Source organism: Pipistrellus kuhlii, unplaced genomic scaffold (assembly GCF_014108245.1).
Source record: "Pipistrellus kuhlii isolate mPipKuh1 unplaced genomic scaffold, mPipKuh1.p scaffold_m20_p_1, whole genome shotgun sequence".
NCBI classification, from domain to species: domain Eukaryota; kingdom Metazoa; phylum Chordata; class Mammalia; order Chiroptera; family Vespertilionidae; genus Pipistrellus; species Pipistrellus kuhlii.
The window spans coordinates 168,842,238-168,853,250 of NW_023425404.1; the positions used below are offsets into that span (position 1 = coordinate 168,842,238).

Here is an 11,013-nt window from a genome sequence, read left to right on the forward strand (position 1 = left end):
CATGCTTTTATATGCTTATTTGCCATCTGTATATATTCTTTGGTGAGAAGTCTATTAAAGTCTTTGGCCCATTTTTAAATCAGGTTGTTTGTTTTCTTACTGTTAAGTTTTAAGAGTTTTTCATATATTTTGGATAACAGTCTTTTATCAGATGTGGGTTTTTTTTTGCAAATATAATCTCCCAGTCTGTGACTTATCTTCTCATTCTCTTGGCATTGTCCTTCACAATGCAGAAGTTTTTAATGGTAATAAAGTCCAACTTATCAATTTCTTTTGTGAATTTTGCCTTTGGTTTTGTACCTAAAAAGCCATTGCTATTTCCTAGGCCATTTGGTTTTCTCCTATGTCATATAGGAGTTCTATAGTTTTGCATTTTACATCCAGGTCTGTAATCCAATTGGAGTTAATTTTTGTGAAGTGTGTGGGATCTGTGACTAAGTTAATTTTTTTTTTTGCCTATGGATGTCTTGTTTTTCCTGCACCAGTTATTGAAGACACTATATATGATTCATTATATTGCTTTGCTCCTTTGTTAAAGATTAGTTTACTGTATTTATTGGGGTCTATTTCTGGATTCTATATTCTGTCCCATTGTTCTATTTGTCTATTCTTTTGTCAGTATCATACTGTTTTGATTGCTGTTGCTTTATAGGAAGTCTTAAAGGGTAGTATCAGTCCTCCAACTGTGTTCGCCTTTAATACTGTGTTGGCTCTTCTGGGGCTTCTGCCTCACCATGTAAACTTTATTATTAGTTTGTCAATATATATAAAATAACTTGCTGGGATTTTGATTGGTATTGCATTGACTCTATAGATCAAGTTGGAAAGAACCCATATCTTAACTACATAGAGGCTTCCTATCCATGAATATGACATATACATTTAGTTTTTCTTTGATTTTGTTCATCAGAATTTTATAGTTTTTCTTATATAGATTTTGTATACATTCTGCTAGATTTATAAGTATTCCAATTTTGGGGTGATAATGTAAATGATACTTCGAGAAATATGCAAAACTTTGAAAAAAATCTTCTGAGATGGCCTTGGTCATCTGATGGAAGCAACATAGCAGGTTTGTGTATGTGAAGGATATCACACGCAGGAAGATTTTATATGAGCTGCCTGGCTATGCTGACTTCATCAGTGAAGTGGCTTTTCACCCCAGTGAGCCCATCATTCTCTCATCATCCAGTGACAAGAGATTGTATATGTGGGAGATTCCAGGAAGGTATGGAGTGGAAGGGTCTAAGGCTACTTGATCCTGAGACCTCAGATTCCATAAGTAGCATTGAATGGTGCCTAGGCTAGCATCCTTCCTTCAGATGAAGATCATTACTACCGTGTTTCCCTGAAAATAAGACATCCTCCGAAAATAAGACCTACTTACAGGTTTCCTTCTGAGTGAAATATAAGGCATCCCCCGAAAATAAGGCCCCCCTAGGCTAAACATGAGAGATTTGGTTCACTGATTCTGAAAGAAATGGAGTCACAAGAAATTCACCAGGAAATTCAGGATTGGATTGTTATGATGATGTTCCAGAGGATGATGACATGATTGTCATTGCATTAATGAGTAAATTCTTGATACTGTAGGATTCACAGTTTGTCTGGTTTGTGTTGACAACTACCGTACTACTGTCCCGTATACAGGTAATAAATTTCCTTTATTTTCATTTAACAATAAATGTGTACCGTATTCTTCTTCATGGAAAAATAAGACATCCCCTGAAAATAAGACCTAGCGCATCTTTGGGAGCAAAAATTAATATAAGACACTGTCTTATTTTCAGGGAAAAAGTGTAGCAAGAAACTAGGTGCCCATGTTCCAACACTAGCATGTATTCCATTTCATCAGGATGATTTAGACAAGCTCCCAGTGGCCTCCAAAAAGCATCTACCATATTTCAGGAACTGGGGTTTTCCCTGTGTGTTTTGTTTGTTTGTTTGTTTGTTTGTTTAATAAGATTTCTTCCAAGAGACAGACATTGCTAGTTTGAAGTTTTCTGTTTTTAATCCAGACTGAAGATAGGGAATGTGAATAAAATTTGTTTGGGAGATTTTTTTTTTCCCCCAATGAAGAGTCATGAAATCTGTCAGCTATAGCCACAGATATTAGTAAAATAAAGGTCTGTGGTAGTGATTGTGGGGCAGAGATGGGTGTGGAAGAGGGCATAGAGGGGATAAATGATGATGAAAAGAAAATAAGTTAAGTTAAAAATATATAGAAAATAATTTTAACTAATAAATGTAGGAGGAATTACATCACTAGAAAAAGAATTTAAAAATGCCCAGGGAAGTAAAAATTGCGCATGTTTGCATTTTTATTTTCCTTTATTTTTCATTAACCTTACAGATTGGTGTGCAAAGGAAGAAGAAATTCATGTTCTCTTACTAAGGGTGGCCACTTTCAGCTGAATCTAATTTGTCTGGCAAAACTCCTCCAATCAGAGAGCAGCATCTTGCCGCTACTTTTCCCCAGGATACTCAAGCTCTGAGAGTATACTCCTCACAGGAAAATTACTTTCTTTAGGCATCCTCTGTGCTGGCAGAGCCTGGGAAACACTCATGGGGAAAAAAGAAAAACAGAAAAAAATAACAATCAAGTTGACAATGCCAAGGATATAACAATGATGCAGGTTTTTCTCAGTGGTAGCGCCCTTTAAGGCATTCAGGCTAAAGGAAAGGAGAAGCTACATGAGGAAGGTGAATTTGGAATAGGAAAGCATGGGTTAAAAAAAAAAAAGATATATATATATATATATATATATATATATATATATATATATATATATATATATATATATCTCCCCTTTTCCCCAGTGGTTTACATGGAAATTCAAGAGCAACTGTTCTTCTGAAAGCTATTTTAGGATTCCACTCATCTTGTTGACATTTGGATACAAACTTGGCAGTGCAGGTAGGCTGGTTCTTTGGTGGGGAAAAAAAAATCCCTATTTGTGGCACCTGTCAAATTTCATGATGCAAATACTGCCATCCTGGCCAGATTATAAGCTACCGAGATCACATCACTGAGGATGGCACTGGAAAAGCCACGAAGAGTCAACTAGCTCTTCACTCAGAGCAAGCTGCCTCTGACAGCCCATAGCTTGAGGCTGGCTCACGCTGAGAGATAATTGCTATTGGCAAATTCACCACTTGTTGAAAATAGACTTCATCGAGTTCTAGAAAACACCCCTCTAGCTCTACGGCCTGTATTTTGGTCATTGTTCCTCCAGCTTTTTGAAGCGGCTCCGTCAGTCTCAGTGCTGTGGACCCCTGGCCCTTTGACTGAGATGAAGATTGATGTCCTCATCAGATTCTGAGGAGGAATGCTCGGACATTTTATTACCGGGTTGCTGGTGCCTAGTACTCTCTGTTCCATGGGCCATCTCTCCCACCTCCTGTGACACATTCCTGAAAGAACTCCAGGAAAAAAGAAAAAAAAAAAAAGTTACGGCCTCGGCCGATCAGGGTTTCTGATTGTGCAATGTCCTTCCTGAGAAGCCCAGACTCCAAAGGCAGCCATCTGAAACAGGAGCAGAGAATGGTGCAGGCGGCGTGCGGGAGGGCAGCGCGGAGGCCAGATGGTGGGGAGCCGGGGCAGAGTAAACCCATAGGAAATGGCATCCATGTGTATCTCACCAGTGTTATGGGCGTAGGGAAACTGTCAAAATGTTCACCGGAAAGAAGAAAGATATGTAAGGGTAGTTGCTTTGCCAAATACACTACCTTCATTTTAATTAATTTTTGACCTTTACAAAGCCACTTCACAAACATTATCTCATTTGCTCCTCACAGCGAGCTGATGAAACATCATCATAATGACAATGATATTGTTACTATAATAGCATATTATGTTGGTATAATATGTCTTATACTCTAATAAATATTATTAATAATGTGATAAATATGATTATGACCCCTTTACAGATGAAGACATTGAGACTCACAGAAGATAAATGGCTTTGCTTAGGGCTACCAGATGTTAATGATAGTAGAGGGCTTGAACTCCATATGTCTGATGCCAGGCTAAAGCTCTCTCTATGCCAGACAGTGTGTATGCTGTATGTCAGTGTTTCCCAAAGTGTGGTACACGTACCCCCAGGGGTATAGGAAGAGTTTGATGGGGGTACACATTGCACCGGTGTTTGGTGGGGATATGCACTGCACCCTGCTTAGCTGCACCTAATTCTACATTCTCATGAGTACGAGGGGTACTCAGCTTTATGAAAATTATAGAAGAGGTACATATATGTCAAAAGTTTGGGAAACACTGCATGTGATAGCATCAGAAATGTCAGAATGTTTAAACAGGTCTGAAGTTATGCTACTGTCCAAGAAATTTCAACAGGCTCCCGAGGTCAGATGTTCTGCAAGGTGTAGTTCAATAACACTTCACTTACTGAGGGCTGGCAGGGAAGCAGATATTCTGCAAAAATAAGATGTCTATGTAGTTGTTCGCATAGCTTAAGCTTCCAAATTTTGAATGAAATCTTTTAAAATTATGTTGCATATTATCTTGTGTTCTTAAAGATAAACTGCCAGACATAGCTTATTTAACCTTTTTCTTATTGCAAATCTCAATTTTTCTAGACTTTTCTTTAACTTCCTGCCCTCTAGGGATCTACACTACAAGGTTCCAGAATGCTCTGCTTTTTGGAGTCCCTGTTTCTTTTTTGCTTAAGTGATGTGCTTACCTTTAAGAGTCTGTTAAGGAGTGAGAAACCAGCCCAGATAGCCATGTTGATTAGACTTGTTGACCAAACAGGAGTAGATAGGTTTTAAGTAAAGTCTTGGATAATCCTTCTAGGAGTAAACACTTTCTATCATCCTTGTGTTTAAGGGTGTGGTAGGGGCTTTTGCTGAGCTACTCAGATCCTTTACTAGTCTGTTATCTCCTTACTCAGCTGCTGTGAGTATTGGCGACTAAGGCCTCTGTTGGCCACCAGAGCAGCTCTACTCAGAAATGCCTCTACTTCTGTATGTGGTTTGCAATATGATACCAATACAGGAGTATAAAAACCTGTTCCTTTGCCTCCAAATGGGACAATTCTGTGAGGCTATCATGTCCCAGAACTTTCTATGGGATTGGGCTAAGGCCTGGGTGCAGTTTAGCCCATATGCTGGCTTTGCTTCTCCCATGTCCTGTCTTGCTGCCCTCACTTCCTGACAAGGTCTCCCTGTGAGCACTTGCATAGGACTCCCCATCCCAGCCTCCGATTCCAAGGGACTCTCAGTTAAGATAGCACCCTACTTTATATTCTAGAGAGGGAAGCTAACAAAACACCCCTGTTCTCTTCACTCCCCTTCCTCCCAACCCAACATTAACAGAGAAGGGCAGTTGAATCATGTAAGAAATAATGCACAATGAGAAAAAAAAAATCATTTTTCCAAAATATATATTGGAAATTCATCCATTTGTCAAATTTTGCCGTAAAGCCTACTATATGACTCACTGTGCTAAGATCTCAGAATACAGGTTTAAAAGACACAATCTCCCTTGACTTTACCCTTTTGAGAAGCTCAGTCTGAGGAGGAAACTAATAAGTAAATAGGCCATCATAATAAATGCTATTATGAAGTAAAAAATTATTTGTTCATTTAAGAAATATTTCTTAAGCATAGACTATGTGCTAGTGTTTTGGGGCCAAAACATCCTAGAACAAAGGATTGTAGATTCCAAAGGCTGGAGATAGTTTTTACTTCGGAAATGACACTGGAGGTGGTTTGAGTAGGATGAGCAAGAGTTTACCAAGTAAAGAAGGCTAGGAAATGTATTTGGATGAAAGGACCATGTCCTCAAAGGGCACGGTGTTTGTGGGGACTGGGGAGAAGTTTATTATGGTTGGAGATGAGGAGGAAAAGGCAGGGATGGATGTGAAAAAGCTTTATCCACCAGGCTAGGATCTTGAGTTTCATCCTACAGGTAATTTGAAGTCAAGAGAGCCCTCTGAAGCTAAGAATGTGGCTAAGTACATTTCAGTGAGAGCAGGACTGTCATCCATAGGGTGGATTATGGAGGGGAGTGGGATCTCATAACTTGATAAGCAAATGCCTACCTAAGGCGTTTGTGTGCAGTGCTCCAACTACCCAGTGGTATGTGTATGACAGCCCTATTGACTTGTGACACCATGGCTTAGCTATGGCCTCTATGGTGAATCCATGTCTCCACCAGAAGGAAAATAAAGTATTCCTAAACTCTTACTATCAATACTAAAAATCTGATTATAAAGGAACACAGAATTCTGCTGCTGGGTGCTCCTTGTGTTAGAGGTCATTAGCTGTTTATACATGACTGGGTAGGATTGGGAAACATCCGAGAGAATCTCTGTCCCCAGGCCTCATCACAGATCCATCTCTTATGATTCACCAAGTTGTCACTCATTCTGGGGAGTAGAGGGGGCAGCAGGAGGATGGGGGAGAGAGGGAGGATTGGGGGCTCACTGTGGCACAGGGGAATATGAAGTAGTGGGGCTGGGAAAGACTGTAAGAAAGGGAAGAGGCAAGAAACCCCAGCTTGAGGAAAACAATAATGCTATAGTGGGCAGCTTCTTTCTACTCAGGTTTACATAAATAATGCTCAATATCAAGTTTTTGATTATTTTATTATAGAGAGAATGTATTTTCCCCAAATATAGACTAATCCCTGCGTGTCTTCAATAATGGTAATAATTATATTCACAACAATAATAACAATAAATAAGCATTGAAGAGCTACTATATTCCTGGCATTGTGCTAAGAGTTTGCCAATTTGTGCTTATTTAGTTACTTCTCCACCAAATTTATGTTGAAGGTATTGTTAGTACTTATTCTATAAGAGGAAAGTAAAGCTTAGAGAGGTTGTTTAAATTGCTCAGAATCACACAGCCTAGGAGGGGCATACCTAGCTCAATCTGTGTTACTTCAAAGCCAGGACTTAAACTACGGTGGTATCTGGTTTTCCCAGCAATAGCTATTTGCTCCTTCCTCCACCTGCTCAATGCTTTTGTTCTTCAAGGGCCATTTCACGTTTTCCTTGTTCAGTTCATCAATATTATGGAATACCTTCCCCCTGTGTTGTGTCTTCCTCTTCCTCCATGAAGCTTTCCCACACTGGTTTCTACCTTTTTGCTTTCCTTATTTCTTCTTCTTCTTCTTCTTCTTCTTCTTCTTCTTCTTCTTCTTCTTCTTCTTCTTCTTCTTCTTCTTCTTCTGTTCCACTGACATTGTATACACACACATAGTTCAGAGTTTAATATTTTCATCAGCTTTATTACTCAAAGCATCAGAGCTCTCCATCATTTCCTGTTTATCAGAGAGAGCAATCACGTTCATCTCTTTAGCTAGTTGGTACTTATTCGTGTCTCTAAATAATGCTGATATTGATCCTCCTTGATTTTTTTTTTCCAGAGTTAGTCATCATATTTTGTCTTCCCCGCATGAAATGTGAAGCTTTAGCTTTCTTTTGCATTCCTGTACTTTGACCTCATATGCATCCTTTCCCTTCTTTCCACTTTTCCTCGGAATACAGTTATCTCAAAATGTATTAGTTAGGTCAACATTTAGTTAAATCAACATTATTACGCCTCCTTATACGCTATGAAAAGTTGAGTAATAGATTACTTCTCTCTATTAACTTTTATTTTCCTCCAGAATGTTTTTCTGTGTTTTGCAGATTTTTCTATGGTGTTTTCATGAATTTAAGGACAAGCTCTTTGCCAGTTATCAAAATCTTTCCTCAAGATGTGCCATTGCCACAGTGAAATGGAATCAATTTCCTTCTTTAAGCACTCTTGAGCCTTTCAATTCTTTTGAGCCTTTAAGGTAGGAAGTGAATCTTATTATGAGTAGATTTGCATTATTCTCTAAATGTTCTCGGTGAATTTATTTTGTTTTCTCTCCCTCGAAGATTTAGAGCAATTACAGGGTCAGGATCAACTCATCAAGATCCCTGTCTTCTCAATGGCACCAAACACAGTGTTGAACAAATGTGCCAGGAAGACCCTGACTGTTAGCACGTTCAATGGTTGCATTTTAAGGAAGAAGAGATGCATGTGTGGATCTGATAAGGCCCGAGGGATATCTGGAGAAGACGCCCCATGAGTGAGAATCAGCTGTGTTTACCACTTAAATCCACAGCAGCAAGCAAAGATAACAGCCACAGTCTGTGGACAGAAGTTCATGAAGATCATTGCTTGACAGGTCAGGGTAAAGGTCTCTTTCTTTCAAAATATGTGAAGGGGCAGGAAACGTGTGCACCAGGTGTTTTGTGTTCCTGGCTGCCTGGGAAAGATAATTCTGCCGGCTCCATCAGAACATTGTGCTCTACACATCGGGTTGTTTTTCCAGCAGCTATTTTCTGCCCATAAAAAACGAGCATCACTGGCTCTCAGCTTCTTTCCGCAAATCCCCGGGGCTACAAACAAAAACAAAAGGTATCTTATATTTATACAAAGCTGTCCTCAGAAAAGCTCAAGGACCTGAACAAAGTTTGTTTTCATATACAAGAGTTCTTATATAATCTTCAGGAGGAAACGGAGCAGAGGGTGACAGTTGAGTTAGGAATGTTGTCATTCCTAGCTCACAAAACAAAGAAGGGAGGCCCAATTGCACGACAGGCAGACGGCATGATCAGGACAGGAAGGGTGTCTTCCCCATTTCCTGTCTAGGGTACTGAACACTGGGCCACACTACCTTGTCAGAAATCTGAAAACTCAGAGAAGATGACTGGAAAGGAAAGATTGGAGAGGAAGCCCAGCCACACCAGAAGGGGTACTGCAGTCTTATTGCTGTTTGGATTCTGCCACCCCTAGAGCAGTGGTTCTCAACCTTTCTAATGCTGCGACCCTTTAATACAGTTCCTCATGTTGTGGTGACCCTCAACCATATGGTTGAGAACCGCTTGCAGGGTCACCAAAGACCATGGGAAAATGCAGATATTTAAATTACGATCCATAACAGTAGCAAAATTACAGTTATGAAGTAGCAACAAAAATAATTCTCTGGTTGGGGGTCACCACAATGTGAGGAACTGTATTAAAGGGTCACAGCATTAGAAAGGTTGAGAACCACTGCCCTAGAGTGAGTTTCCCTCTTGTCTGATAGTAACATTGATCCTATGGAGAATTTTCATCATCCTCATTAGGAGTTGTAAGTGAATCACAGTAGATTTCAGAGGTCTGGGTAGTATGGGGAACAAGAGCCATTTGAACAGAGGGCATTCTGTAAATTTTATTGCATGCTTGGATACAATGATGAGTAAGGCATGAAGCAGGAAGTCAAACACAGGGTGAAAGGATCTGAGTGCTGGATGAATACAATAATGGAAAGGCAGTTCCTTTTGGCTGTGATTTGAGTCAGGGCTTCATGAGATTGGGAAGGGGGCATTTTTTCTGGGGCTTGAAGGGTAAGCAGAGTGGTGTTAAAGGACACTTTCTACACTATCTCGAGGTGATAGTTCCATACTAAAACCAACTGGGCAGCTTTAAGAAAACACCCCATCCATAAATAATTGGATTACATCGTCGATCTGAGTTTGGCTGGGCATTAGTATTGTTGGAGAGCTCTCAGGTGATTTGACTGAGCAACCAGGCTAGACAACCAGAGAAAGAGGGTAGCTTTGGAATGAGACAGATTTGTGACCTTGTGACCTTGAACAAGGCCCACTGGGTGTGGTGTGAGTCTCCCATAACTTCACTGTTTCCTCCCACTTTTACCCACACCATTGAAGAAACTGCCGTGGGAGAGTCCCTCCTCTTTGACAAACTTCCCTTGACTGAAAAAGCCTGGATTGGGAGTCAGGAAATCTGGATTCTATCCCAGCTCTGCACTGAGGTGTCACATGGGTGTGCTGGGTCACATAGGAGATAAAGCAAAGACACTTAGGATGACTGTTTTCAAGACACTGGGCTAGGGACTCAACACATCTCTGGGCCTCGGTTTCCCCATCTGTCGAGGTTTCTAGATCAGTATAGTAGGTCAGAAAGTCTATTTAGCAGGCTATGACTAGAATTATTTTAAAAACAGACATAAAGCGTAGTATTGTAGAAAAATAGAGTGCTCTGCAGGGAATAGGGCAAGTATTACAAAATAAAAATTTGTTTCAGTTATATATGTGTGTGTTTACTAATACTGGGTCATGATGTAAAATACACTTCATGTAAGTTAAAAAGTTTGAGAGTGATCTCTTGTGCAGTGATCTCATATACTAAAATTGGAATGATTCAGAGAAGATTAGCATGGCTCCTATGCAAGATAACAAACTCATGAAGCATTCCATATTTTAAAAATTATCATGTGTTTTTTACCACAAGTTTTAAAAAATAATGTTTGAGGAGCATGGGGTTAGGTATTCTCCATGGATTCCCCTCCTTCTACTCTGTAGCCCATAACTACTCCAGCCCTCCGTGAACTCATATCTTTCTGACCTCCTTTTAGTTAGTACCATGTAATTCTGCCCTATAATTTATTTTTTTGCCTGGTGCACAAAATTCCATGCATGGTAGGGGCCCTAGACTTGGCCAGTGATCAGGGATGATCAGGGGCCTTCTAGCTGCCAGCTGCTGGCCGGGGCCTTCCTTTGTTCTGTGTCACCCCTGTTGGTCAGTGCAGACATTTTGCATATCAGCCTTTTATATATATAGATGAGGGAGGCAGAATGGTGGATGATTAAAAGCACCCTATTGAGTTAGCTGAGTCTATGTTTGAATGTAATTTCTTCCCTTATTAGTTAAATGACCGAGGAAATGTATCCAACCTCTCTCGACCATGGTTATCTCATGTAGGTGATAACACCCAGGACACATGATGGTTATAAGATTAAATAAGATACTATAGGTAAAAATCTTAGTACAAATCACCTTGTTCATAGAAAGTGCTCAGTGTATAACAGCAGTTATTATCTGACTTCCTGTCCCATTCAGATTTTAAGGCACAGTCTGTAATTTAGTGCCTGGCACATACAAAATTATAAATACCTTGTTCTTATCTGATTGGAAAAATGGGGATTCTGGCCTCCAAGAGACACTCAGCTG

At 39.9% G+C, this 11,013-nt stretch overlaps 1 non-coding gene across 1 annotated transcript; it reads left to right on the forward strand.

The window, feature by feature from the left end:
- The first annotated feature begins 10,159 nt into the window (after positions 1 to 10,159).
- On the forward strand, positions 10,160 to 10,265 carry LOC118710131. The gene has a single exon (XR_004985313.1). It is a non-coding gene; the product is annotated as a U6 spliceosomal RNA (small nuclear RNA).
- The last annotated feature ends 748 nt before the right edge of the window (positions 10,266 to 11,013 follow it).